Raw genomic sequence first — 22000 nt, forward strand, 5'->3', positions numbered from 1 at the left:
CTCTCTCTACGGCATGAGTAGTGGTCATTGGTTATTGATGGCGGCGCGCTCTCCGTTGTATCGGAATTTTTCAGGGAAAAGGCCCAACCAACGCAATTTTTCCGACAAAAAAAATTATAATGATAATCGACCCATCGTACATACCAAACGATGTATTTTATGTGTTTTTATTGCCCGAAGCATCGACACCGAGCAACCGTGAGGTCATTAATGGATACGTTTACACAGTCCGCATTCAATAAACTCTGACACATTTTCATTTCAGTGATATAAACGGCCGTCCAGTCTCGGAATAAACGCTGGATCCGCGCCAGACCTCATAAATACGCGCCAGACCTCATATCGGTTTTTGCGAATTACGAGATGAACAGCGAAAGTTGAAAAAAATTTGACGGGTTGATGAGGTTCTCAAATAAGCTTCATATTTTTATTTATGATGTTTCATCGAGTCGGATGGGCAAGATTGATATTGTTATTCACTAGAATAACTGATGCTGTAAAAGTGAACTTGATAACGATCGAATTGGATCTTGCCGCAGTATACAGAGGCAGTAGTGGTGTCGACAAAGAGTCAGTGAGGATGATCTGTTTTTGAGCGAACTTCCGATCAAATTTTCTTGGACGTGATTGTGACCGTGAGACCCCGTTAATCTTCAGCCCGCACAAGAGTTCGTATGGTGACGGCAGCTGGTTGATGTAATCTACTAATTTTCAACTCCAATAAAGGAATATTTTTTGATTAGAGTTGAAGTATCACCACTTTCGTAATACAAAAGTTGATATAGCTGAATGACAATCATTATTGCCTTTTATATGATTTGATAGGAGAACAAGTTACGATTGCTCAACTAAAAGTAGAATATGGGGGGTCGTGAGTCTCGTTATATGATAATAATACGATACCCCCAATTCTCGCAAGCTATAAAGACCCTCTCAGTTTTGGACTTCAATTTTTTGAAGTGAGGAAAAAAGTCAAGTGCTTTTTTTTATAAGCCGAAGTCTTGAAGAAAACCTTGCTTTAGCTTATTCATGCGAAGCCGCAAAAATAGAGAGCTCTGCGATTTTAACGTGGACCTTTTTGCTTGACGTTTTCCAAATCAGTCACAGTCACCTCGTTCACCGGCCGATCGGGCAAGTGTCTTGAAAAAAAAATTAATCAATCCCTGCTCTCTCATGATGATCATGATGATCGTGGACTACGTAAAGAAAAAAGATCCAAACTCCTGATGACTTTATAGGCTTGAGATGGAATGTCCAAAATTCTGCACGAATTTTAATTTCATAGCAGCATCATCATTTAGGAATGGTGAAGATACTTTTTTTCTGAAGGATAAAGTTTGAGATAATCCAACCAACACAATTGTTATTTGTAGCATGTTGGTATTGTGGCATTAACACTTCAAACGACAACTTCAGACATTATTTTCAATATATGTTTCACAGACGAAAAGCCTCCAAAATGCCATATATACAATTATATGTATAAACTCAATATATCCTCCACATGTCTACCGTCTAACCCCAATTATATTCAGTGAGCAATTTACATCGCGACTCTAATTCGACAAGCACTATATGCGAAAGCTACAATTCCCTTAAAGTCGAGAGAATCCTCGCAAGATATTTGCCCGAGTTCATACGTTTATTTTCTACCGTGAAACTCGTATTCTTGTATAAAGGTTATGGTTCTGTTATTCTGCAGTTAACCATTCCGGTTATTTCAATTTGTTCCACTTCAAAATAACTTTTGAGAGTATTTTCTTGAGAAATATATGTATAAAGTATGTTTGGAGTTTCTGTAAAATATTCGATATTATCCCAACCCACTAAGAATAAATATTACGTAGCGTAAATGATGAAATGCAAAATAGTCTGGTAAAAAAAGGAGCAACAACACAGACTCTCTGAATTCCAGCTCACCCATTTAGTACCGATAAATACCGACGGTTCCACAAAAAATTAGAGGTATCCATTGTTCGTTAAAGATATACCTCATAAAATTGCATCTGTCAAAGTCTAACACTCATACGGTTTACGATAGAAACTAAAGATATATAGTTAGCTAGTACTGAACTTAGGATTAATACTGAAATGGCCTTAAACAACGACTTCAATAACTTTGTTTCATACTTCTTCATTGCACGGGAATTCTTTTTCAATTGTTAATGAATCTTGTTTCCCTACAAACTTTGATACGAGTTCAACTTGTCAAGTTTTTATGTCAGTGTTGGTGGTTAAGAACTAGACAAGTCTAGTTGAAAAACTCCAGACATCACCAGATGATGGCAAATGAGACCTTGCCGAAACGTTGTGAAAATAATCCTTATGAGGACACAGAACACGGAGCAAAACCCTATGGCTCCTAAATTGAAATCAATATGGGAATGATCAAAATAGTATAGGTACTTTATATATAGAACTTCTAAACCACTATGTGATTTCTGTTTGTGAGGTTGCAGTCAATTTTGAGGATGCCAGGGAGTAAGAAAAACTCTTTGGTATTAATTGTACAACAATTAAGATTTCAATCTAAAATTAAATGTAGATTGAAATCTGAATTAAATCTACATTTACATTGTTTGTTCTGCATAAGATGGCCGATAAGTTTTGATTGTTATGAAGGAACTAGCTTCTCTCAAACTCACGATAGTAAGTAATCTCATGAAATTTGAACTATGTTTACACTTTTTCAGTAAGTCCTGAAGAAGGAAATGAACATTTCCGAAAGCTAGACGTAATACCAAAGAGTTTTTCTTACTCCCTGACATCCTCAATTCTCAAAATTGACTGTAACCTTACAAACAGAAATCACATAGTGGTTTCGAAGTTCTATCTTCGAAGTTATATATATATAAATATATATAATATATATATATATATATATATATATATATATATATATATATATATATATATATAAATATATTTATGAAGGGTGCCTAGAAGATGACAGTACTACCTACCAACTGTCGAAAGCGCTCGCAGATAATTTATAGAAGATATAAAGCTTCAAATCCTTTTTGTAGAAGTAAATATTGAAATACTCAAAATAAAGGAAAATTAGTTGCATCAATCAATCAATATATATATATATATATATATATATATATATATATATATATATATATATATATATATATATATATAGAAACAGAAGTTAATATCGGACATAGCACTCATGAAAGTGGCAAACCATAGACACGTGTTTCGGGCTTTTGGCCCATCATCAGTATGGTGCAGCCAAGTGTAAGGATGGTTTGCCACTTTCATGAGTGCTATGTCCGATATTAACTTCTGTTTCTATATCAAGACACTCAATAACTTTCATATTTGTATATATATATATATATATATATATATATATATATATATATATATATAAATGAATAGATAAGTACTCTTTGATAATTCCCATATTGATTTCAATTTAAGGTGGTTCCACTTATGTTTCGCTTGCGTTTACGCAGCTATTTTTATCAAGTACTTTCTTGCTTTTTTCTCATTTTATCTTCAATCGAGGACCGCCTGCCCGGTACTGACGATGCCCAATAGGCTGAAACAGCTGTCTCTTAAATTGAAATCAATATGGGAATTATGGAATTATCAAAGAGTACTTATCTATTCATTTTTTGATTTTCATGGAATTATTTTCCATCAGCTTGATTGCATTAACCTTTGATTTTATATATATATATATATATATATATATATATATATATATATATATATACATATACATATATATTTATATATATAGGCTATTGGCCTCATCAGCGCGGTGCAGCCAATTGCAAAGATGGACAACAACTGGTTACCAAAAATGAAAAACTTCACATATGCACGGTGTCACCAACAGGAGCTTACCGCACATTTGTGGTTTCAATTAGAAAACCTATCATTCCCAGGCATCATCTAACATCACCACTTAGGCAGCCATAGCTACCTGCGTGACTTCCATCGATTTTATTATGTAAATTTAAATAATCTTCCTTGCATCAGTGAGGAGTCAAAACTTTCTTTTAATGTGGTAACTTGTTTTATTTTATTGACATGTTTCAATTGTTTAAATGCAACATTCTTTTCGACACGGCCATCCTCACCAACAGTAAGTTGAGCCTTTTTATAAGAAAATTTATATTATTGCATCACTTTTTTGTAGCTTTTCCTATAATAAACTTATCAAATTATTGTAATAACTTGAGAGTTGTTCATTTATTTACATAAAATTACTAGTGTTATAACACTCAAATTTCAAATATTTACATAATAGTACATAGGTATGTGAATAGTAGTAAAAGAGTGATATTCATTCGAATCATGCCTTCATCCTATTTTTCAGCAAAAACTGAAAATATCTCAGGTATGCCTGATTCAATCAGGTAAGTTGTGCAGGTATGTGATACATTAAAAAGTGCTTTTCATAGGAAAAATTGAATATTTTAATCGATTGTCATACTAATATCTCAAACTATAAAAGGTAACTCAATTATGTTAATTAAAAAAAAATGTAAAATTATCTAATAATCTGTGAAAAAATGTATTCGATCCCCAAAGTCAATGTTATTTCATGAACTGTAACAAAGGGGTTTTGCAAAATTATAATATATTGTAAAAATTTATTACACTTCATTTTCATTGACTGTAATATTACAACCAATATCTGAATAACCATGTAAAATTGCAGGATCAGTTTGAAAAAAGATCAAAATTCACCTTCAGACAAATTGCAGAATTATGAAAATTAATTGTTGCAGCAATGTTTCATTCAATTCTGTACGGCGTTGAGATATAATATATTCAGTCACAATCCGCATGACAGTTTACTATGTTTCGTACTGGCCTTATATGACCCACGATTATTAATGTAAATTTACATTTAACTTTTTGCAGTGTATGCGGATGGATATCGATTCCACCACACACACACACAGTTATTCAAGGACGGCTTTCTCACCAAGCGTTAGAAATCGAATGTTCGATGACCCGTCGTCGATCAAAACCGTCCATCAAATAAATTAATCCGTTTCCAGCTTGGATCAGCTAATAAATCAATAGCGGTTGAACAAACATATCAAGAATTTGCTTTCAAATTTCGATGAAGTTAGATATTACCCATCCGCAATCAAACCCTCAGCTCTCTTACAGGTGCTCGCTCGCCCTTTGCGAACCCTTATTTGAAACGAACGAGGATGAAAGAGGTCGTTTTGGTTCAGGAGATATCTCGGAATACGTGGTAATAGGCCAGGAGTTAGGGACAAAATTCGATGACCTTTCTTTATAAAATCAAGTAGAAAAGTTCATTCATATGAACTGGAGATGATCCTTCTTCAAAGAGTTCTAGGATTTGTGGTGAACCCGAAAACTCATTACAACATTTTACTTTGGTTTTTCGATGAACTGGATAAATACAACTCAGAAAAGTGATGGAAAAATATTCTATTTTCATTACACTTATTGAAAAGGTAAATTTTCTATATTCAAATAATAACAAATCAATCCGCATTGGCTGACAAAAGCATAGCAACTACGACTTTTCAAGACGGTGCCCCTTAGGTTCAAGTACATCAAGGGTTGCCCAAAAAGCGTATACTATTCCCTTCATAGTTCCCTTGATAGTTTCTACTGGAACCATAGTTAAAATCAACCAGTAAATCCACTCCCATTACTTTCATTCATACATTCACAAAGTTCTCAGTGACGTCGAAACGAAGTGCGGAGCCAATTTTCGTTCTTTTACCATAGGCGTGCGCTCATATAAAAACGAAATTTAAGGATATTATAGAAGATTTTGTGGTAAGTTACCTATAACCAACTACAAAAACTTACCACAATAATAACAACAGCGAATACACTAAACATAATATCAATTTCCGACCGTTTATTATAACTACTAATCCGATGTCCGTGGTACCGTCGAATCCTTCGATACTACAGCACTGAACGCGTTGAAGGTGCCCGGCAACTCGGGCGGATCACGTGGTGAGACAGCCTTCTGGTTGTATTATTATACTGTGCTGAAATCTCTGGAGCAAAATCAATCTATTGGAAACACTCTCCTAACAACAGAACAAAAATTATGGTATCTCAATGCGAGAGATCATTATGAGTCATAATGATCTCCTGAGGACGCTAACTTTGTTAGCGAAACGCGAGTTGGGAGACAGTAATTTTGTTGGTAAAGTGTTTTCAATAGATGATCACTGCTGATGGATAGTTTTCATGATATATTTTACAGAAGAGAAGTAGATCTGTAAGCTTATGTCAACAGCCTCGTTATCTGAGCAACGTCAGCAAAACCAATAGTCGAAGTCGAAACTAGAGCTCAAAAACAAAGCATTCCTGATCAAACACCACTCGTGGTGCATCAATAGTAGTGCCGGCTGAACCACTACAAGCATATACATTAATATATTACCTAAAAGACAAGCCAAAGTAAACAAAAGTGTCCAAACAAATCCATTAGATGTATGTGACAATTTGTAAGATCAATGATCACTTACAAAGTAATGGCCTGGCTAAAATTTTCACAGCATAGAACTCAGGTAAAGCTTCCTAGTGTATAGGCTTCCTTAGCTGTTTCCAGGGATTCGTTAGTTTTTGAGCTTTGTTGACTCTCACATCAATGTTGCCAACATTAAACGGGTCAGCGAGGCTTTTAGGTGTACAGACTCTCTAGTACCTATATAGGCTTACTTGGCTATTTTCTGAGACTCTTTAGTCATACTCATACCTCAATGTGGAAACCTTCCAAAACCACTTTTTTGAATTAACTTCAAATTCGAAAAACTGTTTCGGGACTTGTTTTGAACGCATGCAAAGGCGAATATTTTCAACAACAAAAACTGTATTCCTACTTTTTGTAAGAAGTTGAAAGCTGAACTATATTTGAAATATAGAAACTTCTATATTCAGCTATATTCATAGCTGCGTCGAAGTTCAAAACGGCTAATTAATAAGATGCTGACAGGTTATTGGTTATTTCAAGTATTTATTTTCAAGTATTGCATGTACAAAATTATTACAATTTTTTTCACAAAAGGGGTATAGATTTGCTCCCTGAGTACAACATACCTATAGTCCGTTCATAATTTGTTGATAGCTCACTGCAAGTTTGACCCTCATTAGAGAACTGAAATACAGAGAGGACAGCTAATATGATATAATAACAAAAACCAAACTGAAACTGGCAGTTTAAGATGTTTTCGACTAACCCACCTTGTATCTGAAGAAATACAATACAGCTATAAAACTTTTAATCCGATTATGTAGGTATTTTGAGTGGAAATGAGTGACCAGTGTCGTAGAGTATATGATTAAAACATTAGTTACTTTAAATAAATAAATATATTAATATTCTTAAACTGTAGGTACTGTAAACTGTATTTTTATTTTAAAAAATTTTCTTTATTTTATTCAAAAATAATAAGTTACTTGCAAATTGTAAAAGATTCATTTATTTAATTAATACCTATTTTTAAATGATATAAACTACGATTACTTACAAAACTATTCAAATTCAAAATAAACAGGATCATCTTCGGAATCCGACTCGTCTTGCAGGTTAATAATTAGCGGTTGTGTCTCTACAGTCGCATCAATTATATTGTCAAGTTCCCACATTTTTTGTTCTTCTTCTATTGCATGTCTTACTGCATCTCGCCAATTTTGTTCTGTAATATGTTGTAAAGACTCATATAACAATTCACGTACAGCTTGTATTTTATATGACGTATTTTTTCTAGCCATACAGCTTTTCATTTGTGCCCAAATGAGTTCAATTGGATTTAATTCGCAGTGGTAGGGTGGAAGTCTAAGGACTGTGATGTTTCGTCTTTCCGCCATTTTGTCAACTACGTATTTCTTGAACTTAGATTTGTGTTGCCGGGCAATTTTTAAAAGGTCTGCTTTAACCATTCCATCTTCGTAAGGCAGGGACTTATTCCGCAGCCAGTCAATGATATCCTGTTTCTTCCACGCAGTCGTTGGAAGTCTTTCAACTAGTCGTGAATGATAAGGTGCATTATCTAATACTATAATTGAGTTTGGTGGTATATGTTCAATCATCTGCTCAAAATACTCTTCGAAAACATCAGCTGTCATCTCCTCGTGATAGTCTTTTGTGCTTTTGGATTCAAATTCCAACAAACCATGCTTAGCAAATCCTTTTTCACTGCCAATGTGAGAAACTATTAATCTACTGCCTTTACCAGAGGGTGGGGAAATACCAGTAGACCAACCTTCCATAAAGGCTTGCCTGGAGCTTGATATATTTTTATCTGTCCAAATTTTTGTGAGAGTATGACCTGCGTTTACCCACGTTTCGTCCTGATAGTAAATTGGCCTTCCTTCAGCCCGAAATTTTCGTTTAGATCTTAGATACTTTCTTCTCCAACATATTATCTCTTCCCGGTCAATCAAAAGCGATTTTCGGTCTGATTTCTCCCACCGGAAATTTGATTCTTTTAAAACTTGACACAATTTGGTTCGTCCGACATGAGGCAAATCCGGGTCGTCTCTAACTTCTTGTAAAATTTTGTTTAAGTTGGGTATTTCTTTTTTGTAAAAAAATTCGTGAGTTTTCCTTCGAGTACCATTTTTGGCAAATTCATCAATTTCAATAGGTTTTCTCCCCCTCTTTAAGTATTCGTTTGTATTTGGGTTAGCTATACCTTTTTTTTTCTTTCTGATAGGAACCTATATATTGTTGACTCCCCTACGCCCGTCATGTTGGCACAACTCTTGATTATGTTCTGAACAGTGTTTGTGGGATTCTGAGAAACCAGAGCATCGTGAACGTTCAAAACAATAGTCTTCTCTCTTGGTGAATAGACAGACTTACTGACTGTACGCAACAGTACCGGTGTAAAACTTGATGATGTTGATGATGATGACGAAGCCATCGCAAGCAATCAAACAAAACAAGAAGGAACGAAAGGTACGTATATGTTTGTAGGAACATGAAAAAAAGTTACTCACGCACTGCACAAAATTCGCAAAATAAATATTAGAGGCGTTAATTACTGCCGTAGACGCCGAAACACCAACGAGCCGTAAATTAAATGCGATTAAAAAATGTACTAAACCAAAGATTATTTTCGTTCGTAACAACTTCACCCTTTCAAGGCAAGTTTCGAATATAAACTGAAGCTTTATATTTAATGAATAAACACCTCAGGAACCTCCGCCTATGATTTTACGAGTTTTACGAACGTTTTATGACTTGGGCCCTCATTTTGTGCTATCGACAAATTATGAACGGACTATAGACATAAAAGCCTGTGTGTGTGTGTGTGTTGTATCTAGGAGTTCTCTAAAAACTGTTAGTACTGTAAATAAACTATGTTAAAAATTTTGGCGGGCAAAAACTTACAAGAAAAAATAAGGAAGGTAACTGACTCAAGTGTGAAGCATGATGTAACGAATCTGAAACTGCTGCTCCTGACCGATAGGCCTGCCGACTCATTTGACAAACACATGACCTAAAGTCAAAAGAATGCAGTCGGGAATCGCGGTTGGTGTAAAAGGTATGAATTTAGTTTTAGTGACGTTTAGGGTGAGTAGGTTCCTAGATCTGATACTGCAGTTACTGCTTCCCAGCTTGTGCCTGTGAGTATCAAGACTGTGTCATCGGCATAGCATATTATGTTAGACGACATGTCTCGTACTTGAACTATAATATTCATAGTTCAAGAACGAGACGTGTCATTATAGAAGTAAAACTTGATCTACCCACAGACCAAAAATCCCACACTCTTTGAATTGTGAATCCAACAATAATCTGAAAAATCACTATCACTTACAACTAGTTTGGTAAGTTCAGGTTCCCCGCGTTCAACCAAAATACACTGACACCAGCAAATTCTAAAACAAAACTTCAACAGTCTGCCAACAAACACTATAGGAGACGAAATAAGGATCAAATGCAAATAAACAATAGAGTATCAACAAGTGCGAGACGTAGAGCGTTTTTTAAGCAACCACGATCGAAAACAGTTGAAAATAACAGCGTAGTAGGTAGTAGAAGGCTAGCCAGCCTCACGGTTCGCCGATTGCACACATAACAGATCAATCACGACAAACAAAATAAATTGAACGGCCGTTACGCCGACTTGATTGATATCGCTAATCACACGATATACAAAATGCGAACGGCTCGAGACGATCGTTTGTTTTGTTGTACGTTCCTTTTTCATTTCTTGCTGCTGCTTCGATTGAACGATCGCAGAGAAGATTCTAGAGAGGGCATTCCGCAATATGAACTCGATTTATTCTTTCCGATTTATTCTTTCCGTTTGTGAAACGTGAATCAATTTTCGATACGAGGTTTGTCGAAAAGTCCAGTGATGGATGTATTTGATTTCATTAATGTATTTCGAGACAACTACGTGAAAAAGTCGCTCAACTACGGAATTGCGATAAAAACCGGCAAGACATTTGGTATACATTAACGGGTACCCTACTAAAACGAAAAGTTACTGAAAAAATATATAAATGGGTAATTATACATAGGCAATTTTGCTAAATTTTAATTTATTTCAGAAATAGTCTGTTTTTACTTTTTTACTTGTCCTCGTACAATTACATTAAAGATGCCCAAAGTAAGTGATATTTCAAGGACACATACCTGTACAGCTTACCTGAATGAATCGAGCATATCTGGGATAGTTTCAAATTTTGATGGAAAAGAGGATGACGTCCTGAATCGATACCACTTAATAGCGCTTTAATTATGTAGTTGTTGTAGTGTTGTTTCTATTGAATAATACTTAATGTGTGGATTAAAATGACTAGTCCAATTTTCTCTCCAGTAAAACGAATGAGCAATAGTATTATTGTACAACAAGTGAGAAAATCGACATATTTCTCACGAGCGCAGAAGTGAGAAATATGTCATTTTCTCAGATATTGTACACTGTACTTTCTACGGTTGCGTTGTTTTCAAGTATTGAAAATTAAAATATATATATACTTATATAATAATACTTCTGTCATTAACTCATTTTTATATTTTATTTGAAATAGTAATTAACAGTTATATTTGAACAATTTTGTAAAGTAATTCCTGGTAAGATTCAGCAACATTGCTGGATTTCCAACCCCCATGGGGTTTTAAAGTTAAAAGATCTGCCCCTGTATTAACTAAAATAGTCGCAGATAACCTTCGGAAACGGTGGCCAGTATATAATCAGGATCAGGAATCGGTAGTTGCAAAAATTACGCCATTTCTTTCGCCATGCTGTCAAATTTATTTATCCCCACAGGCTGTTTCGTACATTTGCTATTTTTGTAATTTAAAAACGTGTTTCATTTGTGCATGGTCGTAAATTTGGTAGAATTCTCCTGTGACTGTGGAATTTCTAGGAACTTTGGTTTTAGTATCGGGTAATTTTATTAAAAGAGCCGAATTAAGATCTTCCATGTCATCAATTTTTAATTTTCGAAAAGTTCATCACAAAGGCATGCCCCTGTAAGGCCAATAGATAAAGCAGCCTGAAATCAAAACCAAACATTCATTTTTCGATAACAATTTGAAAATTTTCAATTCATACCTTTATCAGCAAATACTATTCATCAGGTGCATCTTCTAAAAATTGTTGAATTTCTTCAGAAGTTTTTGACTGTTTGGGGGCATATTTTTCAGATTTTAAAAATGCACGTATTTTACGTATTTTGATATATCAACACAGTTTCTAATAATTAAGGTACTTCTCAGCATCGAGTACTGAGACCATAATGTTGATGATTTCAATCTTCTTGACAACTCTTCAAAACAAACTAACAAGGTATTTTCGGAACAAGAATTTACCTTGGCTTTCATTTTCCAGTCCATAAAGTTTCTGTAAGCGATTTGACACGTTTGTCTTGATGTGCTTAGTAGCAAATTATTGCAAACATCTATTTCTTTCTGAACAATTTCTGGAGGTGTATTTTCCAACTCTAAATCAATATTCAATATTTAATAAATCTGAACTGTTTATACTATAACAACAACAATAAAACTATTTTTATTGAGTAAGTCGACAACAATAATTAGGCAGTGCTTCGGTTTTGTTGTTATGGAAACGCCGACAATGGGCTACTTGGATATTGCACGCGAATCGTCGGCGTAGCGTTGTCAACATGGAGAACGTGTCATATCAATTTGACACGTAACAATTCATGACTGACTTGGGTTATCGTGATAACAGTGAGAAACTATTTCTCACTGTAATGGCGGATATTTCTCAATGCGTGTATGAAAGCGATGAGAGAAGTGGCACATTGTATAGGGTCTTCCAACAGGGACCTCCGAACTTTGACAATTAATAACGGTCAGCTTGTTGAAGCTACATCTGTCAAATTAGTTGTCACTTATTTAGTCTGTTTTGACAAATTACCATTGTCGGATATGACATTCAACAACACGTGCAAATAATAAAATTGTTTTATCAAAATGGGTGTTCTGTTCTGGCAGCGTACCGCGCGCTTCGCACATTTTACGGTCGCCATAATCGTCCAACCGAGAGACTATTCGCAAAATGTGGAGAAGAATCCGAGACAGTCGATTTCGCGTCGCCTTTCGCAGACCACAACTTGGCGAATTTTATGTCGTGACTTGGGCCTGCGCCCCTACAAAGTTACCGATCCAGGAACTGAAGGTAAACGACCATAGACAACAACGTGTGTTAGCTGAATGGGAAACTGATTTTCATCGAAAAATTATCTTCAGCGATGAGGCCCATTTCTAGATGATACATGAACCAACAAAATTGTCCAATTCGGGACAATACCCATCCAAGTGAGATCCAAAAGCGTGCAATGCATCCCGAAAAAGTCACTGTTTGTAGTGGATTTTGGGTTCATATTCACTGTTAATGGCGAGCACTATAGGTCGATGATTACCAACTTCTTTTGGCCTGAATTGGATGATCTGGATACCAACGACCTGTGGTTTCAATTGGACATCCACTCAGCCCATGCCACATCAGATATTCTGCACAAGCGATTTGAGAGCATGGTCATCTCACGTACAGGTGATGTGAACTGGCAACCGAGTTCGTGCGATTACACCCCGTTAGATTTTTTTTGTAGGGTTTTCTCAAGTCGCAGGTTTACGCGAATAAACCACACACCACAGTGGTCCTCAAAGACAACATAACCCATGCCATCGGTCAAATTCAGCCTGATTTATGAGCTTGAGTCATGTCAAATTGAATGTTTTGGATGCGCTCCACCAACAGAAGCCGTGGCGGACATTTGAAGGATTATATTATATTCCAAACATAATGGCATCAATAAGTCTTTCAAATGAATAAAAAATTTCGATGATATTATTTGAATTTAAAGATAGGAAACGCTTAATGAAAGACCATAGGTATACAGGGTGGGCCATCGAAAACGTGACATGGAGGTTTTGGGTACTAATCTTGCAAATCCTAAAAAACGCTCAAACAGGTCGATTTTTATTGGGAGGACAGTTTTTTCCCCATTTACAGCGTCGTCACTTCAACCCCGGAGCAGAGGGGTGAACAACCCTTGGAATTTTAATAGGGAATAGGGGGCGAGTCGCACATGGTTTGAAATATCTTTTAATTCTCTAAACAACGGTGTACATTTTTTTTAATTTGGAAGAACCACATTAAATTTAGAGTTGAAGTTACTTACTTTATTCTCATGTTAGCATATGCTCAAAATAGGCACCCCCAGCCTCCATGCAATAATAAAGATTCTGCTGGAAACGTTCTCGAACATTGTGGAGCATTTCTGAAGTGATTTGGAGACATTCATTTGTGATTCGTTGCTGTAAATCTTCGAGTGATGCAGGAGTACAGTAAATTCTGCTTTTCAAATGACCCCACAGAAAGAAATCTAACGGCGAAAGGTCTGGTGATCGTGGTGGCCATTCAATAGTGCCTCGGAAAAGTCTGATCTAAATACTGCCGAACAGGCAGAGCATAGTGCGGAGGAGCCCCATCTTGTTGAAATATTAACAGATCCTCCCGATAATTGTGGCCGTTTTCAATAATATCAGTGAGAAGGAGATTAATAGTATCTTCCAGAAGCTCCAGATACATTGCCTTCTAAAAACAATGGGCCAACAGTACGGTCACCAAAAATTCCAGCCCAGACATTTAATTTTTGTGGACGACGTGTATGCACTTCATGAAAAATGTGACGATTTGAATCAGCCCAAAAGCGACAATTATGGCGATTAACTGTGCCATTTAGAAAAAAAGAACATTCATCACTGAAGCAAATGTTGAATACAAAATGTGGATTTTCCACAGCGCGTTTACTAACCAACTCGCAAAATTGCAAGCGTCGATCGAAATCATCTTCATTCAGTTCTTGCGTTAATTTAATCTTGTAAGGATGCATTTTGTGGGTTTTTAAAATACGCCGAATGCTAGTTCGTGACACCTCGGAAACAAATGCTAACTTTCTTGTGCTCAAAGTATGGTCAAGCTCAACATTGCCCAGAATTGCCACTTGTGTCGCCTCATTTGTTACTGGTGGTTCGATTTGCCGTTTTTTATTTGCTACAGATCCAGTTGCGCGAAATTTTGCAATTAAATCGAAAACATATTGATTGATTGATTGATTGAACAGTTCAGCGGCTCTCGCAGCACAACGTCTATTTCCATAGTACAGTTTAATCAACTCAACCCTCTCTGCAGTTGTGTAAACCATTGTTTCTTCAGCAACACTTTACGGCACTCACTACTAGTATTAATGTAGATATCACTTTTAACATAAAAATTAGAAATAGAAACAGCATTTTTAACCATTTCTCAATTGTGATAGTCCTCTTATCAGACAAGAACTAAAAAATTAACAAAAAAGTAGCGTAAGAAACAAATGAAAGAATACATTCCAACTGAGCAGTAGCGTACAATTTGCTGCTATTGACAATATTGAAAAAGTTAATTATCGGAAAGAACCCTTTTAAATACGTCCAAATAAAAAAAAATATGTACACCATTGTTTGGAGAATTCCAAGATATTTCAAACAATGTGCGACTCCACCCTTATTCCTTTTTGAAATTACAAGGGTTGTTCACCCCTCTGCCCCGGGGTTGAAGTGACGACGCTGTAAATGGAAAAAAAACTGTCCCCCTTCCAATAAAAATCGACCTGTCTGAGCGTTTTTTCGGATTTGCAAGATTAGTACCCAAAACATCCAAGTCAAGTTTTCGATGGCCCACCCTGAATGATCTTACTGTATATGACGCTCTCATACACCAAAATCCTTCCTATATAGTTGATACTCTGGTAGCATTTAAAACTCACTCATTTATCTCTGTTTCTCCGTACTGTTTCATTTCGAATTTCATATCTTTTCGGAAGAAAAACTTCGTCCTCGCAGTTCATTTTTCCGTTATATGTTATGTTGAAAGGTATTTACTACTGCATAGCGTCCCTTAATGTCCCTTAGGGCCCCGCTTTAGTTTTGGGCATACGCCCCTAGGAGTCGCTTCATGCCAACAATAGCGCCATAAGTTGTATGTAAGTTCGTTTTATGTTTCAGATGTGCAATACCTACGAAAGGATTTTTAAATATTTCAACTGGGGCTCCCCCACTGGGGATACAAGGGGAGCGTTTCCATATGAAAACTACCTTTTTATTACTGTTTCCTGTTTCCGTTATATTTTCCGAGGCTGAAGTTTTGTATGTAGGTTTGTTTTATGTTCTAGATGTACAATAAAAAAGGGTTTTTGAATATTCCAACCGGGGCTCCAGCCGGGGGAAAAAAGGCGCTTCCATAAAATAAAGTTACCTTTTCAACACTATCTCTCCATACATTTTCGATGGGTGAATTTATATTTATTTATTATTGTGCATTGCACCGGTGCGAAGCCAGGGCAGGTCGCTAGTCTAGTCATCGATATATAAATTCAAGAATAAGAGAAAAATGAAGCTGTGGAATTACCGAAACCATCTTTGGGAAGAAAACTTGTGGCTGTTGATAAAATCTACAGAATTATAATCAGAAGAATAATACATACCGATCCTCGACAAAATAATGGGAGCCTCATATAAACAATATTACATTTGTCAATTTCACACGGAACTCACAGCTATTTGCATCTCATCCGACGATTCCTACAGTCTTCCATAACTAGCCTGCAAGGTCAGCCTGCAAATAAATCCTCTTCAACAGAGAAACACGTATGTACATAACGTCCTCCTACCCTTTCACGATGTCCTCCGATGGTTATTATTGCGGAATTCACCATATTTTAATCAATACGTTTGACAAAAGATTTCAGACGAATTTCCCGTGAAAATTCATCAGCTGATTTCCCATCAACTCAATATTACATTTGTCTACTTCACAAAGAAGTCACATCTGTTTGCATCTCATCCGGCAAACCAAATAAATATAGACTTCACCTCCTGCAATCTTATATAACTAGCCTGCAAGGTCGGGCTGCAAATAAATCCTCTTCAACGGAGAAACAAATACATAACGCCCTCCTTCCCTTTCACGATGTATTCCGATTATTATCATTGCGGAATTCATCATATCGCATTCGATTCGCTGAAAACAAACATCATATTGCCACCGGAGTTATTTTCTCGTCTGTCTTTGTGTATCCGGAAATGATTAAATCTCGGAAACTGGGTAAAGGCGAAGTCTGCGATTCTCTCACTGTTTTCCGTTGATTATTTCTTTGTTATTAGACCTGAAAACATTATGTGATGTTCCCTGTGAGGTTTTTTTACCTCTGAATTTGTGAAGATTTAGTTGGCTTGTGTATTCGAATCGTAGATTTGCCATTAAGAGGAGCAACGAAAGGATCCTAATCTTTTTTCATATATGAATATGAGGATCTTAAAATTTCGAACCTAATAGTTCGGATCGAATTTACTACGTAACTTTGCATTTTTCTGGAATAACATGAGTTGTCCATAAATTACTGTCCTCATGTGATCCAGAGCCTCATTACCACAAAACATGACTAGTTGTCTGTTTTTATGTTGCATTGCCTCCGGCCAAGCCTCCGTTAAACAGCCCTGTTTTATTCAGGTATCCTCTCAATGAACAGTGTCCAATAAAATAAATAAAAAATAAATAAAGTATTTATTAATCCTTTCAACTATTGTTAACAATAGATAGCATAAGTCAAAAACAGTGTCATTAGGTTTTAATTGACAAACAGGACGAAACAAGCACAATGATGACTAACATAGACTATGTAAAATACACTTCGATATCATCTCAAAATTGAAAATTATAATTCAAATTTCTCAACAGTATAGAAACATTCTCTGATAAGGAGTTCCCTAAGTCTATACTTAAAAACCGCCGGGGATCCCGCGTATTTTATTTCGTTCGGAAGACAGTTCAAAAAAACGGCAGCCTGCATTGATGGGAGATTTTTTGTAATAGGAGTGTTTGGGCTTGTTCAATTTGATATCACTTTTATTTCTGGTAACAATGTGAATCACTATTAATGGGAAATGAATGTTTGTTATTGAAAATATATGTTAATCGAGAAGGAACTAGACATCATCAAAAACGATCTTCAGCGGAATGGATACTCCAAAGCGATGGTAGAAAAAACTTTGGCTAAAAGACAGCAGGAGCCTCGCAAGGAAGAGAAGCCGTCACAACCAGTGCTTGCACTTCCCTACATCAGAGGATTATCGGAGAGGATAAGAAGAATTGGTTCCAAGTACAACATTAGAACCTGTTTCAGATCCGGTAACACTATCCGTAGCAGCCTCACGCGGACTGCGATTCCAAGAATTGCATTTACCGGATACCCTGTGAGTGCGGAAAATCCTATATTGGTGAAACTAAGAGGCCATTGAATGTTCGCATTGCCGAGCACAAGAAGCACACACAGCGAGGAGAAACCAGCAAATCAGGAATAGCAGACCATGTTTGGACCCATCAACACAACATCGAGTGGTCCCAAGCTGAGATCTTGCACAGAGAGGAACATTGGTTCAGGAGAAAATTTAAGGAAGCCGCATACATGTTGTCCAACAACGTATTCAGCCAGGCCAGCGTAGATATACGAAACATATGGAAACCCATCATCAAACGGAAAATGACCAACTCCCGCCAAATCGGTCATCTCTCACGGAATCAGTGAAGCGGAAAATAGAAAGTAGAGAAAGTGAAAGTATTTCAACGACCTATAAAATAGTCATCTCTCGGAGGAATCAGTCCATGACCCCAGGTTCCGAGAAAGGGACAAACATCCAAGGCCGACCAGACAAAATCAGAGACCGCCCCCACGAGTCGCCGTCAGGCGGCTCAGGCAAGTATAAAAATCTTAAGTGTATTAACCATATATTCTCTTACAGGAAAACCGCGATTCAAATTCAAAATCACATTTCTCAACTTCACTGGGAAAAGCCCGACTATCACAACTCTGGCCGCCGTTAGCTTTGGGGGCCCCCATGCAAAAATTCAATTAGGAATACCGCGACAAATAAGAGCCAAATAAAATTTAAACCGAGAAGTTAGATAGGGAAATAAAAGCACCTAAAGGCTGGTTTCCAACCAAAAGAGGTTAGATATCAATCTTGCTGAAGTGCCAGCAGCTGGATTGAGGACCGTTTCCTTAAGAAACGGGGGTGGAAGGAAAGGGTCGCCAGGTCCAAACCTGCGGAAGCATTTCCGTAAGGAGGGAGCTTGCGACCTGGGCACACAACCCGGGAGGGGCATGGGGGGGGGAATCAGTCCAGTCATCACCCGAAGACGATTGTAGATACCAACAATCGAAACGTCGTGAACTAACGTGACTTGGAATCTCTACACTTTTTTATTTTTATTTTTATTATTTTCTTTTTGCATTCCTTTAATTTTTATTTATTCAATTATTATATTTTTACTTGTAGGTTACTTCACTATCATTTCATTTCAGGTTTATTGTTGCTTAATATAATTGTTATTTTCAACTATTCTTTTTTAATTATTCTTTTTTACTTGTTTCAGGGATTTCAAATCATTTTATATAGTAGACAATGGAAGTCCGAACTAGGGAAATTCATCACGAAACATTGTCAATCACCTTCAAACAAATATATGTTAATAGTTTCATTAAATAAATTGATGTAACCGTGTGGATCCGTTTAGTTTTGAAAACCTGTCTGCATGATTGGCGACTACTAATGTTAAAGATAAGCCTTATGATTCTTTTCTGAGCAACAAAAATTCTTGTTATGTCTGATGCCTGACCCCATACTATAATATTGTAGGAAATTGTGGAATACACAAATGCAAAGTAAACCTGTAATACTGAATCTGTGTTCAAAATATTTCTTAGTGTTGCCAAAATATAAAAGCTTTTGTTGATTTTTTTACATACTATTTGTATTTGATCCTCCCATGTTAGGTTACAATCTATGAGCGTTCCTAAGAATTTAGATGAAGTGGAGGTTTCAACAATATTATTATTGACTTCGAAGGTGAAATTAGAAGGTATTCCATGTTTTGTGTGAAACTCAATTATTACTGTCTTACTTTGATTCATTATTAGTGTATTCTGCATACAGTAATCCGCAAAATCTTTCAAAACTGAGTCAGTTTTTTGCTGTAGTCTTTGGCGATCAGTGTCAGACACCACAATAGAGGTGTCATCAGCATACATGAAAACTCTACCGTCCTTTATGTTATGAGGCAAGTCATTGACATAGGTAAGGAAGATCAAGGGACCCATGACACTTCCCTGCGGTGTTCCAAGATCTAAATCGTATTCCTTCGATTTGGTTTCACCGATTCTCACGATGATCTTCCGATCTTCAAGAAAGGACGTTATCCAGTCGTTCACTGGGCCACGTAGACCTAGGTTGTTGATTTTTCCGGAGACGAAATTACGATTAACCGTGTCGAATGCCCGCGTTAGCTCAAACAATATGACAACTACATACTCATTTTTGTCCATCAGATCATTAATGTCTTGGACAAGTTCTGTTATGGCTGTTTCGGTAGCTATGTAATTATTATGAGTCAATCCCTGTTTTGTTGGGGCAGTTCCTTTGTTCCCTTCTCAGATAGTCAATTTATAAATACTTTTCCATGTGTATTCCCGAGTACCTCTCTCCTATACTCTTTGTTTCTTTAAAGACCCTCTTAGAGCCTATAGATATATAAGAGTTAAGGATCCTGAGTGTCCCAACATAGAGACAATCTATTCCTGTCCGCCAGTTTCCACAGTTCTTTCCTTTACTAACATTGCCGAAATTGCAAAGAAACGGCAGCATATGGCAAAGAAGAAAATTTTGTTTCATCAAGACTACATGAATTGAACTTCGAATTGTTCTCTCATCCACCGTATTCGCCAGATTTGGCTCCCAGCGCAGACCTCAAGCACGATAATAAAAACACTTTTCCCAAAAACCAGAATTTCAATACTTTTTTCTACGCGCGTTCAAGTACCTATCTAAGTTGGCGCCTTCATGAAAATGGAGTTTAATTCATGTAATTCAACAAGAACACCTGCGTTTCACCAATAAAGTTATCATCATCAGGACGCAATCTTAAATGAAATAGTAGTGCAATTAGTTCAAGACAATAAATATCAACTTCCACTTTTTTCTTAACCCGAATCCACTTGGACGCTATAAAACGAAACGAAGTCCAACAGTATATCGAGGAATGTAGATAATCGGGAAATAATAACGGAAAAACTTTCATTTCGTTAACATGGTCGAGATTGAATTGACCCAGTTATTCTTCGAAAGTTCGAGTGGATGAGAGAAAGTATTGGGAGTTAGGGAACTCTTTTTCCCGTTTCCGGGTTACGGATTCCAGATGTCGGATCGGGTAGATAGATGTTCAATAACCGATCCGATAAACTAAGTGGTTCAATTTCTTCGGTTTTGGATTTTACGATTATTGCGTGATGGTGAGGGATAAAGGGTCGAATTCTTACTTGTCAATCGAATATAATCATCTATATAGAATTATCGATATTGACCGACAACAATAAAATGAATGTTAATGAAGTAATAACGGAAGAATAGAAAATGTAATGAATATGCTGTGATCATATTCTTTCCGAAAAGGTTACTCAATTATTACTCATCAATTCGAAACTGATACAAATATTTCAAGAAAAATATTAATTAAATGTTTTCTTGTACGTACTTCCGATTATTCAAAAATCATCATCAGTACTGTGTGGGTTTCAGGTGGATCTACTACCCGTTTAGAAAAAAACACTAAATTAGTGAGGACTGTCTTCATAAGGGAGACGTCCGTTAGGAAGGAGCTTTTCCCCACTTACGAAACCGTGTAATGAACATACTACGTCGTCTAGAGACTTGGAACCAACATTTAGTAGTGCCTAAGAGATGACATGATTTCTGAAGACCTTATGTATTATAATATTATAAGTAAGCATAGATATCTACTCTCCAAAAAGCTGCCATCTATGGAATCATCACCAATGATTGAACTCATAGTAAATAAAACTAGACAAATTCACTGCATTATATATTTGATGAGCAGTATTGAAAATATTAATAACAAAGTGGTGGAACAACGCCACTCACACGAGGTAGCCTCAGTGAAAAACTCTCTCCGTTGCAAATATCAGCACAACCTCCGTCGCCGATGAACATGGTTCAGTTGCTGACACTTAACGAGATGATCACAACTCTGTCACTGATTTGATACCCGTTCAACAGAAGGGGTTCCAACTTGGTAGACTAAGGGTATTTCAACATATTAGTCCACCGTAATCGCGTGATAGGTACAGAAGTGCCTGACATCAGATGCAGGACTTACCGCTAGGCGCCTGAGATGCACTATTACATGTTGGACGTTCCAACGGTATTGACAACCTAGGCTCCGCGGGATATCGAATTCGTTGTGAGGAATGAAAAGTGCCAAATTCTGGAACAATTCATTCCCCAAAGTCAGGGTCATACAAACGAATAAGTATGATCTAGTCCTTTCCGATCATTAAAATACGATGATTTTTGTCGTAGAGTTTGCAGTTCCGGGTGAGAATAATATCGTTCAGAAGGAGGAGTCAAAACGGATGAAATATCTAA

At 36.6% G+C, this 22000-nt stretch overlaps 1 protein-coding gene across 6 annotated transcripts in view; it reads right to left on the reverse strand.

Moving 5' to 3' along the window:
- Positions 1-22000, reverse strand: part of LOC111508053 (uncharacterized) — a 270025-nt gene that overhangs the window by 106867 nt on the left and 141158 nt on the right. The window contains exon 1 of one of the 6 annotated variants that reach the window (XM_074177982.1): positions 9801-9980. The exons of the other annotated variants lie outside the window; for them this stretch is intronic. The gene's annotated coding sequence lies outside the window, so the exon portion shown is untranslated. Of the gene's footprint in view, positions 1-9800; positions 9981-22000 lie in introns of those variants that run through there. 6 annotated transcript variants of the gene reach the window in all.

This window comes from Leptinotarsa decemlineata, unplaced genomic scaffold (assembly GCF_025532065.1).
Source record: "Leptinotarsa decemlineata unplaced genomic scaffold, Ldec_3_MD MMD2_tig00003335_RagTag_RagTag, whole genome shotgun sequence".
Classification (NCBI taxonomy): domain Eukaryota; kingdom Metazoa; phylum Arthropoda; class Insecta; order Coleoptera; family Chrysomelidae; genus Leptinotarsa; species Leptinotarsa decemlineata.